The sequence below is a fragment of the Schistocerca americana genome, unplaced genomic scaffold (genome assembly GCF_021461395.2).
Source record: "Schistocerca americana isolate TAMUIC-IGC-003095 unplaced genomic scaffold, iqSchAmer2.1 HiC_scaffold_57, whole genome shotgun sequence".
Taxonomy (NCBI): Eukaryota; Metazoa; Arthropoda; class Insecta; order Orthoptera; family Acrididae; genus Schistocerca; species Schistocerca americana.
Window position 1 is genome coordinate 1,240,967 of NW_025726313.1, and position 23,352 is coordinate 1,264,318.

The window sequence follows — 23,352 nt, forward strand, 5'->3', positions numbered from 1 at the left end:
TGAGGTGCTGGACTGCTGCTTGCATCTTGACTATATTTATTTTCAGCTGGCTGCTTTCTGATGAGGTGTAAATAGTAGTCCACTGGTACTAAATACTACTATCAGCTGAAAACTCATCAGAATACCATGATGTGCCACATCTACTGCAATGAAATGTACCAGAGAATATACTGCCTTTTAGTTTGGGACTAACTGCCATTTACAACCTCAGCATCTATAATGCTGATGGCCATCAGGGAAGGTGAGACATGTACAGTAGTGGTGAAGCATGTTGCAGGGCAGGTAGTCCTCTTGATGTGCCAATTCTACCAATGTTATGGAAGGCTGTTGCCCTACACGCAGTTGATGTCCTTCGCCCCAAGTGAAGTACTGCAGGTCCACATCTGGCTGGAACTCTTCATATGATGGCAGAGATGGAGAGTGATCATAAGCAACAAATGGTCACTGTCTTCGCAGTAATAGTCACGAACAGTAGGAACAGTGCACACATCCGTGAGATCCGGGACAGATACCTTCAAACATCGTACTACTTGAGAGGCCGTGTACTGAAGAGAGACTGCCTCAGGAAGAAGTAACTTTCAGCAGTGTTCCATCACGGCATAGTTTAATCATTTTCACTTTGGTCTACTCTTCAGATCTGGCAGCCACAACTATGTTCTTCATTAGTCATCTCCATCTACTGCACACTGTCATTGGTATTATAGAACAGGAGCCTGCTCTGTCTCATCTGTATTTATTCAGTAACCATCGAGGTCACCTCAGTGATATACACCACTCCAGTATTGTCCGTGTAGTAGTGGCAGCAATGTGAGATTACATGTTTCCAAAACACCTCATAATGCCTTTCAGTGGAATCACATCCAAACCCAGCAACCCTTCTACCAATGGTGCTTCCTTATTCAGTAAGCTCATTTTTCCATCCGACTTACTTCATGCAAAGAACATCTCCAACTGTGGTCACATTTTGTTACAAAACCAGAGCTTAATCAGAGTGATATCATACGAACACTGCTCTCTACACACCCACAGTAACCCTTTCCAACCTCACCGCCTCTTACTTCGCATTCGTATTTGAGGGTGATTATTTTCAGGCATGTAGGGACTTCTACATGGGTATGTTACCAGCCTTAAACACATAACCTGCAGTTTGGAGGACCAGGCTTTGTATTATGTGATTGCTCTACAAGGAATGCTGGCTTCACAACACCTGTGCATGCCCTCCTCCCCCCTTCCAATGATTGATTAGAGAAAGAATATGAAAGACACCGCCCGGCCTCACAACCTAATACCATTGGGGTCGAAAAATCAAGAGTTGGCCAAGGGAGGCTGACAAGAAAGGTGATAGTAGTCTGATAAATAAGTGGAAGCAATGTCAGAATTAGGTAACAGCTTAGTCAGTCATGTGGCGGCATTTTCAAATCCTGTCAGAGAGTGCCTGATGAAAAAGGAGCATTGTTGTATGAAGGACAAAGTATTTCCATGGATTGCGAAATTTTGTACATGATAGTTGCATTATAACTGCAATTTTATATCAGTGCACCGAAAAGGAATCAAGTTGTTACTTATACAGTAATGGCACTGTTACTGAATAAATATAACTTTTAGAACAAAACCATTACAGACACTTCTTACAGGTTATCTTTTATTACACATGGGAAGTTGTGTACATCTTCACAACAAAAGCTACATTCAGGCTACAACTTAGCCATCAGTACCACCTCTCCGAGTCAAAAAATTAGCTCTTTTTCTTGTAACAAAGTTGCTTCATCCCATCTTAATATAAACAGTAAGTTATTTCTAACAAGCAAATTGTGGGACAATTTTTGTATCTACCATTTAACAAAGCATGCCCAATACAGATACATTTTTACAACAGTCTTTATTACAGTGCATGAAAAATTAACATTAACTTATGAATTTCAGTAAGATTAATGTGAAATATTTGTTTCCTTTAAAGGAGGGCAAATTCCAGTGACTTTAATCATACAAATGTCAGTGACACCAAACTTATGCAATACAAATATCAAAGAGTGTCTCTTTCACAGTGAGTACTCCAAGCACACCACAAATCCCGTTTTCACAAAGTACTTTGCAGTAATGTTCACATGAATTTCCCAGTGTTATTGAAAAGTAAATAAATATGAAAAATTATCTAATTTTACACAAACTCTTCACCACACTGTCAGTCTGCCACAGTATTAACTACAAATTTCATACAAGGAGATTTATGTATGAAATGAAAAATTTAACTGCAAAATCTAAAGTTTCTGTAACAGTTACTTCCTCAATCAGGAGAGGGTGGTATGTCGGGAGAAGTTAAGAAATGAGGAGGAAGTCAATCCAAGCCCACAATCTGAGTCACCCCTTGAGGAGATGGTGAGCACACACAATGATCAGATGGTAGACACAGATACTTTTGTGTTTAAGTCTTCAAACAAAGGCATTCAGGTGCACTGAGAGTCTGCCTAAAATTGTTAGGTAACTATTGTATTTGAGAGATGCAAGACACTGCTGCTTCCTGAAACTTATAACACCTGCTTTCTGTCATTGACCATCCTCACAGTTCCATATAATTGACAAAACCGAAAATAAAGAAATGTAACAATGAAATAGTGTATTATAGTTGAAATGTACTTTTAATATTTGCAGAAAAATATTTTGTCAGTTGTCATACATTTCTCCACATATGAAAAAAAGTTGTCGCATTCAAAATGTAAGGAATGCAAACATACATATCCAGTGCTACAGACAATACACTGTCTGTCAGGTACACATGTTTCATTTAAGAAGCCAACAAGGTAATACAAAGAAGGTCATACAGATAAAGAGCATATATGTGGATAGCATAGAGTGACAGTAAATGATCATTTTCAATGAATGTACTTCAAAATTTTTAAAATATTTACCCGATGACCAAACTGTATGTTCAGAGTGCATATACTGTATGTGTATATGCCACACAAGTATAATAAAAGAAACAGTGCGCAAACCACAATTTAAGTAAATGGCATACATCTCAAATATCATGAGGAGTTCCATTTTTAAGCCTACTTGAGTTCAGTTTAATGAAATCATCAAGCAATATAGTAACACATTTATGTACTATATTTCTGAAGTCTATAACACTAAGATGAGATTGCAATACATGAGTCATTAAATATTCATATTAAATAATGTATAATCCAGAAGTATGTGGAAAATCACATTGTATAGCAAGACAACACATCAAAATAGCCTGAGAGCTTCATAATGTAATCACACGCTTGGGTTACTACTTTACTTAAGGGGCAGGGAGATCAATATGAATAGACCACTGGCACTCTAGGTACCCGCCTGTTATTTTTCAACATGCACAGTAACTAAAAGGAAACATAAATATTCACAATTGAAGCATAATCATGAAAACAAAACATTTAGAGCAAAATACAGTACATAATGCCCATCAATTGGTGAGGAAGTACTCATAGAGCGTGAAGGATTGGGAAATCTTTGCATGCACTAGAGAAGTAATATGTTTTTCTGTACTTATACATCACGTTCAGATTACACTGAACCCATCATTACAATTATAAACACAAATCTACGCTCAAACCACAATGTTGTGCATTTAAGTGAAACTGTCATCTGATATAACAAAAGAACAGGAGTCCTAACACTATATGACGTGTACAGTATACAATAAAAGCCCTGGATAATCGAAAGGCTGACACTCACAAAATCAGGAATGTAATCTATTTTTGTTGGTCCTTGTTAACTTCAAAGGCATATGATGGGATTAGAAGACAAGCAATATGGTGGCCAAAGTGTGTGCTAAAACATAGCTTAAATTGGTAATGTAATTCTCATGGGACTAAATGTGTTAAAACTCAAGTGCTTGTTTAAAATATATTGAAAGGAAGCAAAATATAAACCACAGAAGAACCCTCCATAAGGAGAAGCAGTAATACCAAATCAACATTAAACAGTGAACCAATGATTTCTTAAGGAATCAAACACACAAGTTTTTAAATTATTTGTAAAGCAATCAGATGTTTGCAGCAGTTTAAATGTGTTAAATATCTGAATCACAGGTAAAAATAAAAACAATTAGATAACGTTTGAACTGATGTTTGAAGTCAGTAAGTTTTCTCAGTATGAAACATTTCATGAATATAGTCTGTGTAATTTGCCAATCATGAGGAACACTGGCTGAAAACACCATCATGTCCATATTACAGTCAAACTGTGTTAAACCTTTGACCTAACATTATACCTGTTAATGAGTAGATCAAAACAGGTATTTAATTTTTTTATTGAATATAAAAATATATATGAAATGCTGAAATTCAAATTCTTGTTGCCCCTGAAAGCTGTTCCATAGCCACCATGCATCTGGTGCTGGGTATCATGAACCAGGTTAGTCATTTGGTAGTATTGATGGAATACTGTTTGGGCATACAATAAATACTGACCTAGATCCTTTACTGTCTCTGATTTAGGATAATGATGCATGTGCAGTTGTGAACAGTGCAGAGCAGTGGTTTCTAACCCATGGTAAGTGGACTGCAGTGTGGCAATGGGCACCAGCTACTTGAAGTCAAATATTTAACACAATAATTCATTTTCAAAGTAATCAGACTATTGAAGCTGTTTTATGCTAGGGTGTTTGATTCTTTAAGGGATCAGATGTTTACTGGTACATTTTTAACATGTGGATGATAATGTACAGAACATACATGAAGAAATTAGAGATTTTTGGAAACTCCACTTCAGCGACTTGCTTGTATTTAAAATATTGATGTGGTAACCATGCAATCAGGTTATTACTTTACAACAAACTGTTATGAATGAACGACTTTATGGACATCACATAACAAAAATTTTTGTGAACATGCAGTAACACAAACCAATTTAGTGAGACTTGAGTTAGCCAGTATTCTGTCATTCACAAATTGATCACTTATTTATCATTGTCAAATGAGGTTTGGAGCTACAACTCCATTTTCACCAACCATATGGATCTAAAGAGCATTAAATCTGCTTCAGTTTTTCACCCAACACATAAAAATGCAGTTGTTACATTTGAGGAGGTGAATTATATCTCATGTGGCATAGTGGCAGAATGCAAGAGCAATGACACAATAATGCCTACTAACATTACTTTCTTTTGACCACACAACTTACCTTTTCTGCATTGGTGAAATACTTCCACATTTTTTCTTACATTCTGAAAAGACGTTGTGACAATAGAGCACAACTAATAGTGCACATTTGACCTATTATAAATTGATGCGATGGAAGTTGCAATGGATACACTGTTATTTTCATTCATATAATATGTAAAAATATATAAGAAATTAAAAAAAATACTTGGATTAGTGGCCTTTAACAATATTAGTTCAAGCGCTTACATATTAAGCATGAAATTTTACATGCTAATTTAGACACAGAGTAGCTCTCTCTCTTCTCTCTCTCCCTCTTTCTCTCTCTCTCTCTCTCTCTCTCTCTCTCTCTCTCTCTCTCTCTCTTTGGCTATGAGTATATAGTGTTCAGACTAAGATTACTCGCAGACTCCTCATAACAAATTGGGAAACAACTCACACATTTGAGGTGCCAGGCCACTGCTGGTATCTTGCACTGTATTTCTTGTAAGCTGTCTGCTTTCTAGTAAGTCTAAAGCAGTAGTCCATTAATACTTAATAATGTGCCATGAGTAACTACTCTGTTGAAGAGTGCCAGAGAATGCATGTGTGTAGATAGGCACCCACACTTTATTCATTACCATGGCTATTATAATGCTGAAGGGCATGTAAGCAAAGCTGAGACACATACAGTACTGCATCAAGCATGCTGCTTGGCAGGTAGAGCTTCTTATCTGTCACATTTCTATCACACTGTTATGGAAGGAAGTTGCCCTATAGGCAGCTGACATCTTTTCATCAGGTGAAGGAGAGCAGGTGTACATCTGGTTGCAACTCTTCTTATTCCTACTTGCAGGGATGCAGAACAATCTCCAGTGACAAACAGTTGTGATTCTCCAAGTAGTAGACACCAATATGAAAATGAGGATTGGTGCCGACATCAGTGAGGTCTAGGATGGCAGACCTTTTTAATATGGTACCAATTGAGATGCTGTGTGCTGAAAGGAGATTACCTTGGGAAGAAGTACATCAGTATCCCATACTTTCAGCAGTGTTACTCCACAGCATAGTGTACTCATATTCACTTTTGGACACTTCTTCACATCTGCCAGCCACAAATTGTATTCTTCGTTAGTCATCTCCAGCCTTTTGCCCACTGTTAGTGGTATTTTAGAACAGGAACCTGCTCAGTCCGTTCTGTATTTAATCACTAGCAATCGAGGTCACTTCAGTGTTGTGCACTACTCCATCATTGACCATGTAGTATGGTGGCAAAATTCCTCATTGTGGTTTTCAGTCCAGTCCAGCAACAGTTAATATTTGATGTGTTTTACACCATACTACTGAGTGTGCACACTTATGCAGTAGGCTCATTCTCCATTCCGCTTACTTCATGCAGACAAACATATCTAACTGAGGGCACATTTTGTTCCAAAACCAGAGGTGAGTGAGAGTGACATCATATGAACACTGGTGTCTACACATACATAATGACCTGTTCCAACACCACCACCCCTTACTTGTAATTCATATATGAGGATTATTATTTTCAGTATTTTGAGGACAATTTTTACATGGCCGTGTTAACAGCCTTATATAACCCACAGCATTGAAGACCAAGCTTTGTGCTGAGCAGCTGCTCCACAAGAAATGCTTTGCTTCACCACACCTGAACATGCCCTCCTCCCCTCTTCCATGTAATGATTAGAGAAAGAAAATGAAAGACACCCTCTGGCCTCGCAACCTAATACCATCGGGGTCGAAAAAACAAGAGCTGGCCAAGGGAGGCCGAAAGGAAAGGTGATAGTACAGTAGTCTGACAAATAAGTGGAAGCAATGTCAGGCTTAGTTAACAGCTTAATAGCTGTCAGTCATGTGGTGGAACTTTCAAAGATTGTCAAGGAACATATGACAAAAAGAAACATTGTATGATGCATTAGATATTCTCATGGATAGCAAAATTTTATGAATGAGTAACAGCACTGTTACTCATTAAACATAAATTTACAACATACACTCACTGCTCACATGTTATCTTGTATTGCACAATGGAATTTATGTGCTTTTACACAATCACAGTTACATGCATATATATCATAGCTACAAACAGAAACTTCATTAAATAAAGGCCTGTAATATTTGAACCAATAATAATGAATGATGCTTGACCTGGTCAGAATATAAAAAATAAGTTTTTGTAATAACTCAACTGTAGGCCAATAATTTCATTATGTACCATTTACAAAATTATTTTGAAGACAGATAACTATTTTTAAAACCCACTTTATTAGAATGCTACAGAAGAGCATCACTAACATAAAAAACTTTTGTTTCCTTTTAAAGAGATCATATTCCAAAGACTTTGATAACAGAAAAAGGTGAACCCATCATTACAATTATTAACACTAATCTACGCTCAAACCACAATGTTGAGTAATTAAGTAAAAACTTACATATGATATAACAAAAGAACAGGAGTCCTAACACTACATGACTGTGTAAAGACAGAACAAATGTTTATACTGTATACAATAAAAGCCATGAGTGATCAGAAGTCTGAAATTCACAAAATCAGGAATGTAATCTAATTTTGTTGGCCCTTGTTAACTTCAAAGGCATGTGATGGGATTAGAAGGCAAGCAATATGGTGGCCAAAGTGTGTGCTATAAAATAGCTTAAATTGGTAATGTAATTCTCAAGGGACTAAATGTATTACAACTCCAGTGCATGTTTAAAATATATTGAAAGGAGGCAAAATATAAACCACAGAAGAACCCTCCATCTGGAGAAGCAGTAATAGCAAATCAACATTAAACAGTGAACCTATGATATCTTAAGGAACCAAACACACAAGTTTTTAAATTATTTGTAAAGCAATCAGTTGTTTGCAGCAGTTTAAATGTGTTAAATATCTGAATCGCAGGTAAAAAAGAAAAAAAATTAGATAATGTTTGAACTTATGTTTGAAGTCACCAAGTTTACTCAGTAGGAAACACTGCATTAATATAGTCTGTGTAATTTGCCAATCATGAGCTACACTGACTGAAAACACCATCACGTCCATATTACAGCCAAACTGTTAAACCTTTGACCTAACATTATACCTGTTAATGAGTAGATCAAAACAGGTATTTAATTATTGACTGAATATAAAAATATATATGAAATGTTGAAATTCAAATTCTTGTTGCTGTTTTATGCAAGTGTGTTTAATTCTTTAAGGGATCAGATGTTTACTGGTACATTTTTAACATGTGGATGATAATGTCCAGAAAATACATGAAGAAATTAGAGATTTATGGAAACTCCACTTCAGTGACTTGCTTGTATTTAAAATATTGATGTGATAACCATGCAATCAGGTTATTACTTTACAATGAACTGTTATGAATTAACGACTTTATGGGCATCACATAACAAAAATTTTTGTGAACATGCAGTAACACAAACAAATATTTTAAAATGATGCGATGCAAGTTGCAATGGATACATACACTGTTATTTTTGTTCACATAATATGTAAAAGTATGTAAGAAATTAAAAAATTCGTTGCATTAGTGGCCTTTAACAATATTAGTTGAAGTGCTTACATCTTCATCATGAAATTTTACATGCTAATTTAGACACAGAGTAGCTCTCTCTCTCTCTCTCTCTCTCTCTCTCTCTCTCTCTCTCTCTCTCTCTCTCTCTCACTCTCTGTGAGTATAGAGTGTTCAAACTAACATTACTCTCTGACTCCTCATAAAAAATTGGTAAATAACTTACACATTTGAGGTGCCAGGCAACTGCTGGTATCTTGCACTGTATTTCTTGTAAGCTGTCTGCTTTCTAGTAAGTCTAAAGCAGTAGTCCATTAATACTTAATAATGTGCCATGAGTAACTACTCTGTTGAAGAGTGCCAGAGAATGCGTGTGTGTAGATAGGCATCCAAACTTTTATTCATTACCCTGGCTATTATAATGCTGAAGGGCATGTTAGCAAAGCTGAGACACATACAGTACTTCATCCAGCACGCTACTTGGCAGGTAGAGCTTCTTATCTGTCACATTTCTATCACACTGTTATGGAAGGAAGTTGCCCTATAGGCAGCTGACATCTTTTCCCCAAGTGAAGGAGAGCAGGTATACATCTGGTTGAAACTCTTCATATTCCTGCTTGCAGGGATGCAGAACAATCTTCAGTGACAAACAGTTGTCATTCTCCCAGTAGTAGACACCAATATAAAAATGAGGATTGGTGCCAACATCAGTGATGTCTAGGATGACAGACCTTTGAATATGGTACCAATTGAGATGCTGTGTGCTGAAAGTGATTGGCTTGGGAAGAAGTACATCAGTGTCTCATACTTTCAGCAGTGTTACTCCACAGCATAGTGTACTCATATTCATGTTTGGTCTCTTTTTCACATCTGCCAGCCACAAATTACATTCTTCATTAGTCATCTCCAGCCTTTTGGCCATTGTTACTGGTATTTTAGAAGAGGAGCCTGCTCTGTCGCTTCTGTATTTAATCACTAGCAATCGAGGTCACTTCAGTGTTGTGCACTACTCCATCATTGACCATGTAGTATGGTGGCAAAATTCCTCATTGTGGTTTTCAGTCCAGTCCAGCAACAGTTAATATTTGATGTGTTTTACACCATACTACAGAGTGTGCATACTTACGCAGTAGGCTCATTCTCCATTCCGCTTACTTCATGTACACAAACATATGTAACTCTGGGCCCATTTCGTTCCAAAACCAGAGCTGAGTGAGAGTGATATCATATGAACACTGGTCTAAGACCTGTTCCAACATCACCACCCCTTACTTGTAATTCATATCTGAGGATTATTATTCTCAGGATTTTGAGGAAAATTTTTACATGGTCATGCTAACAGCCTTATATAATCCACAGCATTGAAGACCGAGCTTTGTGCTGTGCATTTGCTCCACAAGAAATGCTGGCTTCACTACACCTGAACATGCCCTCCTTCCCCTTCCACATAGTGATTAGAGAAAGAAAATGAAAGACACCCTCTGGCCTCGCAACCTAATACCATCGGGGTCGAAAAAACAAGAGTTGGCCAAGGGAGGCCGAGAGGAAAGGTGATAGTACAGCAGTCTGACAAATAAGTGGAAGCAATGTCAGACTTAGTTAACAGCTTAATAGCTGTCAGTCATGTGGTGGCATTTTCAAAGATTGTCAAGGACCATATGACAAAAAGAAAATTGTATGAGGCATTAGATATTCTCATGGATAGCAAAATTTCATGAATGAGTAACAGCACTGTTACTTATTAAACATAAATTTACAACATACACTCACTGCTCACATGTTATCTTGTATTCCACAATGGAATTTATGTGCTTTTACACAATCACAGTTACATGCACATATATCATAGCTATAAATAGAAACTTCATTAAATAAAGGCCTGTAATATTTGGACCAATAATAATGAATGATGCTTGATCTGGTCAGAATATAAAAAATAAGTTTTTGTAACAACTCAACTGTAGGCCAATAATTTCATTATCTACCATTTAAAAATTATTTTGAAGACAGATAATTATTTTTAAAACTCACTTTATTAGAATGCTAGAGAAGAGCATCACTAACATAAAATAACTTTTGTTTCCTTTCAAAGAGAGCATATTCCAATGACTTTGATAACAGAAAAAGGTAATGATCATTACATAATGTAATATGCACATCTAAAAATTTCTCTGAACACAGGAAAAATAATCTATTGTGGAATCGATACAAGTACTCAAACGCACCACAGATTCAATTTTTATGAAGTACTTTGGAGAATTTACGTGAAACTTAGTGCAAGTTATTGAAAAGTAAATAAACATGAAATAAATATCGAATTTTACACAAACTGTCAAGTACACAGAAAAACTGTAACAGAGTATATACTAACAAAAAAATTCACACAAAGAATTTATGTATCAAATGAAAAAGTTAACTGTGAAAACTACAGCTTTTGTAGCAGTCACTTCCTCAGGAGAGGGTGGTACATTGGGAGACAGTAAGAAAGGAAATACAAGCCCACAGTCTAAGGGACCCATCCATGGTGGTTGTAGTGGTCAGGGTACAGGGTAGATAATGATCAAATGGTATAACAGATACATTTGTGAGTGTGAGTGTGTGTGTGTGTGTGTGTGTGTGTGTGTGTGTGTGTGTGTGTGTGTGTGTGTGTGTGTGTGTGTGTGTGCCTTCATACAAAGACATTGAGGTACACAGAGGCTCTGCCTAAAATTATTTCTTTGAGAAATGCATGACACAGCTACTTTCTTAAACTTATTACAGCTGGTTTCTGTCATTGACCATCTTCACAGTTCCATATAATTGACAAAACTGAAGAAAACTCAATGTAACAATGAAATAGTACATAATATTTGAAGGGTTCTTTTAATATTTGCAGAAAAAACTTTTATCAGTCATTATACATTTCTCCACGTATGAAGAACAACTGTGGGAATCAAAATGTAAGGAACACAAACTGACATTTCCGGAGCTAAAGATTATACATTGTCTGTCAGGTACATATGTTTCATTTAAGAAGCCAACAAGGTAATACACAGAAGATCATACAGATATCAGCATATATGCAGATAGCAACATGCAACTGTTTCCCTCTAATATTATATATATATATATATGTATTTCTAGAAGAAGAGTGACAGTAAATGGTCAGGTTCAATGAATGTACTTTTTAAATTCTTGAAATATTTACTCAATGACCAAACTGTTTGTTCAGAGTGCATGTGTGTATTACACACAAATGTAATAAAGCAAAAAGTGCACAAACCGCAATTTAAGTAAATGTCATCAGGAGCTCCATCAGTAAGCCTACTTGAGTTCAATGTAATGAAATCATCAAGGAATTTTGTCACACATTTATGTCCTATATTTCTGAAGTTTATAACTCTAAGATGAGACTGCAATACAAGAGTCATTAAACATTCATATTAAATAATGCATCATTCAGAAGAATATTGAAAAATACATAGCAAGACAACACACCACAATAACTTTAGAGCTTCATAATGTAATCACACACTTGGATTACTACTTCACTTAAGGGGCAGGGAGATCAATATGAGTAGACCACTGGCACTCCAGGTATCTGCATATTATTTTTTCATATGCACAATAACTAACTGGAAAGAGAAATATTCACAATTTAACCATAATAGTGGAAAAAACATTTAGAGCAAAATACAGTACATAATGCCCATCAGTTGGAGAGGAAGTACTCATATATAGTTAAGGACTGTGAAAGCTTTGAAAGCACAAGAGGAGTAATATGTTTTTTTTGTACTTACACATCATGTTCAGATTACACTGAACCCATCATTACAATTATTAACACTAATCTACGCTCAAACCACAATGTTGAGTAATTAAGAAAAAACTGACATACGATATACCAAAAGAACAGGAGTCCTAACACTACATGACTGTGTAAAGATAGAACAAATGTTTATACTGTATACAATAAAAGCCATGAGTGATCAGAAGTCTGAAATTCACAAAATCAGGAATGTAATCTAATTTTGTTGGCCCTTGTTAACTTCAAAGGCATATGATAGGATTAGAAGACAAGCAATATGGTGGCCAAAGTGTGTGCTATAACATAGCTTAAATTGGTAATGTAATTCTCAAGGGACTAAATGTATTACAACTCAAGTGCATGTTTCAAATATATTGAAAGGAGGCAAAATATAAACCACAGAAGAACCCTCCATCTGGAGAAGCAGTAATAGCAAATCAACATTAAACAGTGAACCTATGATATCTTAAGGAACCAAACACACAAGTTTTTAAATTATTTGTAAAGCAATCAGTTGTTTGCAGCAGTTTAAATCTGTTAAATATCTGAATCACAGGTAAAAAAGAAAAAAAATTAGATAATGTTTGAACTCATGTTTGAAGTCACCAAGTTTACTCAGTAGGAAACACTGCATTAATATAGTCTGTGTAATTTGCCAATCATGAGCTACACTGACTGAAAACACCATCACGTCCATATTACAGCCAAACTGTTAAACCTTTGACCTAACATTATACCTGTTAATGAGTAGATCAAAACAGGTATTTAATTATTGACTGAATATAAAAATATATATGAAATGTTGAAATTCAAATTCTTGTTGCTGTTTTATGCAAGTGTGTTTAATTCTTTAAGGGATCAGATGTTCACTGGTACATTTTTAACATGTGGATGATAATGTCCAGAAAATACATGAAGAAATTAGAGATTTATGGAAACTCCACTTCAGTGACTTGCTTGTATTTAAAATATTGATGTGATAACCATGCAATCAGGTTATTACTTTACAATGAACTGTTATGAATGAACGACTTTATGGACATCGCATAACAAAAATTTTTGTGAACATGCAGTAACACAAACAAATATTTTAAAATGATGCGATGCAAGTTGCAATGGATACACTGTTATTTTTGTTCACATAATATGTAAAAGTATGTAAGAAATTAAAAAATTCGTTGCATTAGTGGCCTTTAACAATATTAGTTGAAGTGCTTACATCTTCATCATGAAATTTTACATGCTAATTTAGACACAGAGTAGCTCTCTCTCTCTCTCTCTCTCTCTCTCTCTCTCTCTCTCTCTCTCTCTCTCTCTCTCTCTCTCTCTCTCACTCTCTGTGAGTATAGAGTGTTCAAACTAACATTACTCTCTGACTCCTCATAAAAAATTGGTAAATAACTTACACATTTGAGGTGCCAGGCAACTGCTGGTATCTTGCACTGTATTTCTTGTAAGCTGTCTGCTTTCTAGTAAGTCTAAAGCAGTAGTCCATTAATACTTAATAATGTGCCATGAGTAACTACTCTGTTGAAGAGTGCCAGAGAATGCGTGTGTGTAGATAGGCATCCAAACTTTTATTCATTACCCTGGCTATTATAATGCTGAAGGGCATGTTAGCAAAGCTGAGACACATACAGTACTTCATCCAGCACGCTACTTGGCAGGTAGAGCTTCTTATCTGTCACATTTCTATCACACTGTTATGGAAGGAAGTTGCCCTATAGGCAGCTGACATCTTTTCCCCAAGTGAAGGAGAGCAGGTATACATCTGTTTGAAACTCTTCATATTCCTGCTTGCAGGGATGCAGAACAATCTTCAGTGACAAACAGTTGTCATTCTCCCAGTAGTAGACACCAATATAAAAATGAGGATTGGTGCCAACATCAGTGAGGTCTAGGATGACAGACCTTTGAATATGGTACCATTTGAGATGAGCAGTGGAAGAATTTATAGACAGATCAAGCACACTTCCATCTGAGAGGATATGTCAATACGCAGAACTGTCAAATATGGGCAAAGGAAAATCCACACTCAAATCAACAAATTCCCCCTCATCCTAAAAAGGTCACTGTGTGGTGTGGGGCTACAGCATCATTTACAAAGAGAAGTGCTTTTGATCCTGTTACTGGTACCATCACTGCTAAGTGCTGTCATTCTCTTTTGCACAACCACATCATTCCAGCTCTCCAACAGCTTGGATGTGTGGTTGGGATTATTTTTATGCAAGATGGCACACCTCCATGCATTGCAAATCCAGTTAAGCAATTGCTGAAACGTCATTTTGGAAAGGCTAGAATAACCAGGCGCCATTTCCCTACATCTTGGCCATCCTGATCCCTTGATCTTAATCCATGTGACTTCTGGCTGTGGGGCTACCTCAGGGACGTTGTGTTCAGTGTTCTGATTGCAAACGTAGGGGCACTGAGGTCATGTATTGTGCAACACATTCTCAACATGACCCCAGAAACAGTTCGATCGGTTATGGAACATGCTGTTTCTTGATTTCAACTTGTTGCGAAAACAGTGGGCAGCATATTGAACATATTTTGAGCCAATGACAAAGAAATTAATAATTTGATCTGATCTGAATTTGATTGATTCTTTTTATGTGGTTTTTGGCCTCAGAACAATTAAAAATTAATTTTTGTCATTCAATGTGATATGAACCTGCTGTGGTAGGTGGGCTTACATAACTAACGGTATCACACCTTTACACCCATGTACACTGTGTAGCACAGTTTGTTTAATATGAAAAATACATCTTAAGCATTGTTGTACAATTCATTTCTGTTTTGTGGTTGAACACTATTAAATTATGATGCTTGCAGTGCTATTGCTACATTTTGTAACTTTTTATTTCTCTTCTGCCATATGTTTTCCCCATCTCTGATAATATTCCATTGTAGTTTGATGTCATTTGTACCAGTGGTGCAGACTCTAAACCTATCCCACATACAAGGTATGTATCCATTTAGCTCATTGTTTGAAGCAATTTCCATATTCCCACTAGAGGTTTGAACCCTATCGTGCACATGCACTGAGGATGTTATCAGTTAGCGTGCTTGAAGTTGTGAATTTGGGTCACATAGAGAGTGTGTTCAGATAGCTGAAACAGCTAAGGCAAGCACTTATGTGAAGCAGGAAATCTGGCTTTGAGTCACAGTCTGGCACAAATTTTCACCTTTAGCCATTGAATATTTTAATAGCTTATTGCAGCTAATGTTAGTACCCCCTCGAAGTAATTGTTGACCAAAAAGTGAAAATACCCAACTGGTCAGTTCTATTTAAAGTGGTAGTCCAGCTTTTGGGACAAAATATGCATCTGAATGTAACACTAATCCCAGCTGGCAACCCTACCTTTAATGGTCAGTAAGCTGAGCATTCGATATGGGCAATAAGCTACAAAATTGCTTCAGAGAGCTGAATCATTCTATAGAGTGAGGGACAGGTGGCTGGATAAAAAGGATATCTATTAAGAACCAAATGTTTCCTGTGATGTCAGCAAGTGGGATGGGTACTATAGGGTAAGTTGCTGCAACAGCCTGTGGTGTAACAGACGACAAGTGGTCTGTTACATGCGCCCTGGCCTAGCACAAATTCTAATTAAATGATAAAATTGAGTTTTAGGTCAGGATTTCTTAGTTATGTGCATAAATACTGCATCAGTATGGGGCACCATGGAGCAAACACAGTGAGGCTGATGACGTTACTCGCTGGAGCTCCAGAGTCACGGCGGCGGGATACTCTGACACAGTTGTTGGACTTCGGAGGAAAATAATGAAGCATGTATAATGAGGAACTTTGTGTATAACAGCGAAAGTAGGAAGCAGCAATTTAATGGCCGGTAACGCATTAGATCGTACCTCAAGAGCAGACAGTACATAGGTATCGGAAATAAATCGCTGTAACGATTGTAGAAAAGGAGTTCTTAATAAGAGTTATTATGAGAAGCAGTCAGACAGCGTCAGTTACTGGTGAATGATCGCCATAGGTGACATTTTCTTCATCAGCTGCACTGTCCCCTCTTTCACTCGATGAATTTAGTCAACATTAAGACAGAGCCAAACAACGCAAATAATAAAACTCATTAGTAGGGCGGCGACAGCGCACTTGGTGACCCTGCAATTAGAAGACAATTTCGCATCCTTGAACCTTGACGCAACAAATTAATCTAATTAAAATAAAAATGTTTACATAAGAAAGTAGAACATATGAGTGAAGTGAAACCGTTTATTCTTTGAAAGTGATTGAGTATAACGAAAATCACGAAGTAACAAAACGAATACAAACACATGATAAGACGGTTTAACCAGCACTTACAAACATCGAGAACAACCAACAAGTGAGCGATGCTACGAGTTACAGCTATATCACCAAAGAAGTTAATTACATCAGAGCAGACGACGCCAGCTGTGCTACAGCCGAGACACACCAGCAGACGATGCTAGCCAACAAGCCAACTACTACAATTCACATTTTGTGAGCTACAACTGTTTAAATATAATTGACTACTATAATGTGATCAGTGATATTTGGAATATACAGTGATTTCAATGCAGTAACGTATATTAAAAAAGAGAGAGAAAAAGAAAAAGATATAATGATAGGCAGTGATTTCTATACTGTGTATTGTGAGTATAATATTACCATTACATGCCAATATTAACACGCAATATGAGTGCAAATATGGAGCAGCTATTACAACAAATGCATCAATTGTTTGATCAGAACTTTCACGAACTTTACAAACACACAGGCTCAGAATTTAAATGATTTAAAACAGGAACAGAAACAAGCTTTCACTGACTTTGCAGACGAACAAAACAAGAAATTTGACATACAGGCTAAAACTTTAAATGACTTAAAACAACATTTGGATAAAAGACTTAATGACCAAATAGAAGCAAATATGAAAAATCTTGAATCTTTTAAAACTGACATTCAAGAGTACATTACTCAACAAATTAATGAAAATAATAATAAGTTTTATACTAATTTAGATAAGTATAAAACAGAAATCAATCAAAACCTGGAAGAGTGGGATAAGGAAAACAGTTCTAAGCTAGATATTATTAGAAGTGAGTTGCTTACAGATATCCAAAAACCAGTAACGACCTTAACAAACATATGGGGTACTTTTAAGGTTGCCATTGTGGATAAGGTGCATACTATCTCTACAGCAACTACTGAAATGCAAAGTAAAATAACATCATTAACGACCAACGTTATGTCCCAGTTACCTGATCTTACACAGCTACAAAACGAGGTAGAGAATCAAGTATTGATAAACATTAGTGATAAGATAAATGAACTAGAACAGTTAAAAATGTCTAAATTAAACCAAGAATGTCACTTTATTGAGCATAACAATAATTTAGTGAAACATTTTCCATACTTTAAATCTAATGGTAAGACCCATCCAATTGTGTTTTTAAATGTTGTGGATTGGCAAGAGAGCCAACCGGTTTTGAGAGGAAGCCGAAAGGCACGCGTTTTAGCTCATGCAGGCTGGCGTGAGGTCTGGAACAGGTCAAGGAAATTAGACTACCAAAAAGGACGTAACTGTGGAATACTTAACTTTAATCCATAAATGGTGAACATCGCTCTTGATGGTACATGTTTTACAGCATCAATAGTAACTGGTAATGGTACCTTGCTAGGTCATAGCAAATGACGTAGCTGAAGGCTATGCTAACTATCGTCTCGGCAAATGCAAGCGTATTTTGTCAGTGGACCATCACTAGCAAAGTTTGTTGAACAACTGGGGCGAGTGATAGGAAGTCTCTCTCTAGACCTGCCGTTTGGCGGTGCATGGTCTGCAATCACTGATAGTGGTGACACGCAGGTCCGATGTATACTAACGGACCGCGGACGATTTAAAGGCTACCACCTAGCAAGTGTGGTGTCTGGCGGTGACACCACATTAAAGGCTTTCTCTAGTTCATTACCTGAGACCTTGACATTTGCGTGTGAGATCGATTTTGTAATAGGATATATGGAATATGAAGCTCATGATTGGGGAATAACACACATAGAAGAATTTACTTCATGGTTAGACTTTGGAAATAAATTTAAGGAAAGGTTTTGGTCAAAGGGAGCTCAAGATAAGTTACGAAAGTACCTTCTGAATCCACCATTCTATAAGAGGCATAAGGGAACATTGAAAGCTTATGTGCAAAATCATTTAATGAAAGGAAGATACTTAGATAATCCTATACCTGAGGATGAACTGGTTGATGTATTGTTAACATGTTTGCCAGTACAGTTACAAAAAGAAGTTTTTTGCAAAGGTTGGGAAACAGTAACACAGTTGTTGACAGTATTAGAATACCTGGATATTTTTGATAAAGAGCAAACAGACAGAGCAAATAGATATTTATATAATACTAGACAACACACTTCTAACATACAAAATATGACACAGCAGCTACCGAATGGATATAATGCTTCATCTAAATCATAGGTCAGGAGAGAGAAATAGTAATAAAATAGATCACAAGAATGGGTTCAATGATCCAAGGGCTTTAAGGGTCAAAGAAATGATATTGATTACTATCAACAGACCACAAGTTCGGAAATCGAGGTATGTTCTGGGCAGAGGGTCAAATCGCAGAACGTGAAGTAAGTACTTCAGACCCAACTGATGTTCATTGTTGTGTAAATTTTTTAGAACACAATGGTATTAAGGACGATTTATTAACGGAACAAATTAAAAATGCCACTACACACCAAACTGTATTACTGACAATACAAGACTATGTGGAAAGTTATCCAATTTCATTTGTGCTGGACTTATTCAGTGCGGTCAGTATAATATCACTAGAAGTTTTCACAGAATTGAGAAAACACATTAAATGTCTAGTATTTCCAGTTACAGGAGACCACTTACGAGGAATAGAAGGAAAGAAATGTAAGGTAGTAACAGAAGAAACAAGGCTATGTTGTACTATTTTATCCTACACATTTCATCACACATTTTTAGTCACAAGAAATCTGATGATACAAATTTTGTTAGGGGCAGACTGGTTGTATAAACATGCAGTGTGTTTAGATTTTCTTAACAATATATTATTAATAAAGGGTACTGGCAAATCCCATTATCGAAACATGCACATAAATACACAGCTTTCTTATTCAATGGACGAAGTTATCACTTCAAAGTATTACCTTTTGGACTCAATATTAGTGTATCTGTTTTCATCAGGGCATTAGATAAAGCCTTGGGCCCAGAATTATTGAAACAAATAGTAGTATATGTTGATGATTTAATGTTAGCATCAGCTTCCTGGAAAGAGCATTTGTGTTTATTAGATAGTACTTTAGATATATTACTACAGCAAGAAATAACGATAAACCTATCAAAATCATCATTTGTGAAACTATCTGTAAAGTTTCTTGGACATATTGTAAGATCAAATGGAATTTCGCTGAATCCAGATAGATTAGAAGTGGTAACAGAATGTCCATCACTGAAGAATTCAAAACAACTAAAGTCATCTTCTAATAATTTCCGGGTATGCAGCTGGATCCTGTCGACATTCTGCTATGATATTTCGGCCCAGAGACGTCCGGCCATCATCAGGTGCATACCCAGAAATTATTAGAAGGAATACGCTGGGAAAATTTCATAAGTCACAACTAAAGTCATATTTAGGACTAGTAGGCTTTTATAGATGCTTCATAAAGGGACAATCCATGAATAATCCACACTTGTTATGATTACTAAAGGCTAGAACAACATGGATATGGGGAAACAATCAGGAACAGGCTTTCCAAGATATCAAACAATCAATATTGACATCTGAAATACTGCATCATCCTCATTCAGATTTAGAATTTTGTTTGTCAACGGATGCATCTGACTCGGGTGCAGAGTTGTTCCAAGGTGATTTCGACAACACAAATGGGACACATTACACATTGTCTTTTGCAAGTCGTGCATTAAATAAACATGAAACCAACTATAGTATGACTGAAAAAGAGTTACTTCCTTTGGTTTGGGCAATCCGTAAATTTCATTACCTTTTGGGCAGAACACACTTTCGTGTATACACAGACCATCAGACTTTGGAATTTCAAATGGTGAGTAAGCAGCTCAACAGTAGATTGATGTGCTGGGCACTGTTCCTTCAGGAGTATGATATTTCAATACACTATGTCAAAGGACAATGCAATATTATTCCAGATGCTTAGTCAAGATTGCCATTAGGTATGCAAATAGAAGATTGAACAGAATGACCGAGATCTACTTTTACAGTTTATTTTATAGTTTTATAAAGTCAGCAAATAACATAGAGAGTAGCTTACAGGGTAGGATCAAATCAGATATACATGAAGATGATTATTTTGGTCCAGTAGTAAGATCTTTGGAAAGTGATAGATTATCGACAACATCTAAGGAACATTGGTTATGGACTCAGAATATATTATTTTGGACAAACAGAATACAAACAAACGATTGGAGATTATGCATCCCTCACACTGTAGTAAAATATCTAATATGGTACATACACAAGGGGTATGCACATTTTGGAGTTCAAACATGTTTAAGACATTTAAATATGTTTTATTATTTTAAAAATACCTAAGGGCTTATTGGACATAGTGGCACTAGACTTTTATGGTCCATTACCAGCTAGTAGAGGAGGTGTAAAATACATTTTAGTAGCATTGGACTGTTGGTCTAAGTATGTGAAACTCTATCCTATAAAGGCAGCAACAACAGACTCAGTTATCACTTTGTTGCAGAAATACTTCATCAACGTGATAAAACCAAAACGTTTATTATCAAACAATGGCCCACAGTTTATTAGTAAAACATTGTGGAATTTCACAGTATGGGAGACAATTAAACACACAAAAATTTCAAGGTACCATCCAGAATACAATCCAGGAGGAAGAGTTATGAAGGAACTAGGGCAATACTTTCGAATGTATTGTTACGATAAACATACTAAATGGGCATTACGATTACAGGAATTAGAAACAGTACTTAATGAATTGCCACACATATCAATGGGTTTAGTACCCATTGAAGTTTTACAGGGGACATTTGTAGGAGAACCATTACTAAAATGTTTCCCATGCCCACAACATACATTAAACAGACAATGTATTATTAATGAAGAAATTATGAAGAGGTTATTACCAAGTGCAGACAATAGACTTAAAAAAGTTAATGAGTGTCGACTGACATCTACATTTAAAGTGGGCAATAAAGTACTACCAAGATCTCACCCACATCGTTCATCTTTAACTGGTTCTAAAGAGAAATTCTTTTTACGATTCCAAGGACCATACGAGATATTAAACATACCTTTTCCAAAGGCAGTATACCTAATAGATCATGCAACTGGTAAAGATATAGGATTATACAATGTGGAACATACAGGTCATGCAACAGGTAAAGATATAGGATTATACAAATTGGAACATATAAAGCCATTCAATAAAGAAGACAATTGCTATTCATAGTAAACATGGATACATAGTTTTTTTTCATTTTTCTAAGTTCTTTACTGACTGAGTAAGTGGGTATGTCTCCTTGTGTATTTTTATTTATTATTTGGGGATATAGGATTTACATGATCAAGCTTGTGCATACTGTTAATAATACACGGAATGATGTCTCCTTAACGGGAGGAGTATCAGGAGAGTAGATACTTAGACATCATTACATAGTTGACTGGTAACAACCATAATTAAAAATTAAAGGAAAAGAGCTTGAGGCTAATGTTATTTAAAGATGGCGGCAGGTACAGGAATGTTAAAGTATAGAGATGAAGGGATATATGTAGATAAATTATAAATAAGGAGGAAACGTGGTTGGTGAAACATAGTCTTACAGGGTTGGCAGTTTCGGTTATTATGTATTAGGAATATTGTAGAATGGAAGGGTCTTACCTCAAAAGAGAGAAAAGAGAGATACCTACATATAGATATATTTAAGGAGATATAACCTGACCCAAGAGGCAGGCTCTCCATTATTAAATGAGATGCTATCAGGACCCAGAAGGGCAGTGCTCTTTATCTGTTAGGGATATAATGCCAGGTGTAGAATGGTTATCCACCACCATGAATATATTAATAGATGAATTGCATTAACTGACAGGCGAATTGGCCTCTATATTAGCTGTGAAAGATGATTTACAGTAATAATGATGATATAATATATCTCGTTAGCAGAAATATTTTAAACAACTGTACCTATTCCTCAATGTCTACAGCAATTAATACAAAGCAACCTTTGTATAGAACAGTTAAGCTATGAAAACCAGTGGTAAAATTAGTAAAATTAATAATGAGTACAATGTACTGTTATAAGTTGACTGGTTACTAAAGTGTGTATAATAATCATAGGTGTATTAAAATGAGCTGAACAAACTAGGAACAAAGAAGAATGTAAAGTATAACCTTTGGTACCACAACTTAAGGTTGAAGTAATTATGACAATATTTTCATATTCAGAAGTAGAGCAAAGTTCACATATGTGTGTAATTTTTATGATGAGAAAAGGGGTGTAAGGAAAAGTAAACAGTGTGATTAATAATTAAGGACTCTAGTTAATGAGGCTATAATGACTTAGAATTGTGCTATAAGAATGATTAATGAAACAAATAATGAATAAATAGACTTTATATATTAAGTAGGTATGGTAAAGGTAAGAAATACTACATGGGAAATAATACACGGACATGTGGCAAGTAATCAAGATAGTCTATGGAAGGCAGAGTTTAAGGTTATATAAATATTATAATTTTGTATATAGTTAATGTCAAAGGATTTGTGTAGGCTGGGGCTACAGGAGGGATGTGTGGTGTAACAGACGACAAGTGGTCTGTTGCATGCGCCATCTATCACCCCTGGCCTAGCACAAATTCTAATTAAATGATAAAATTGAGT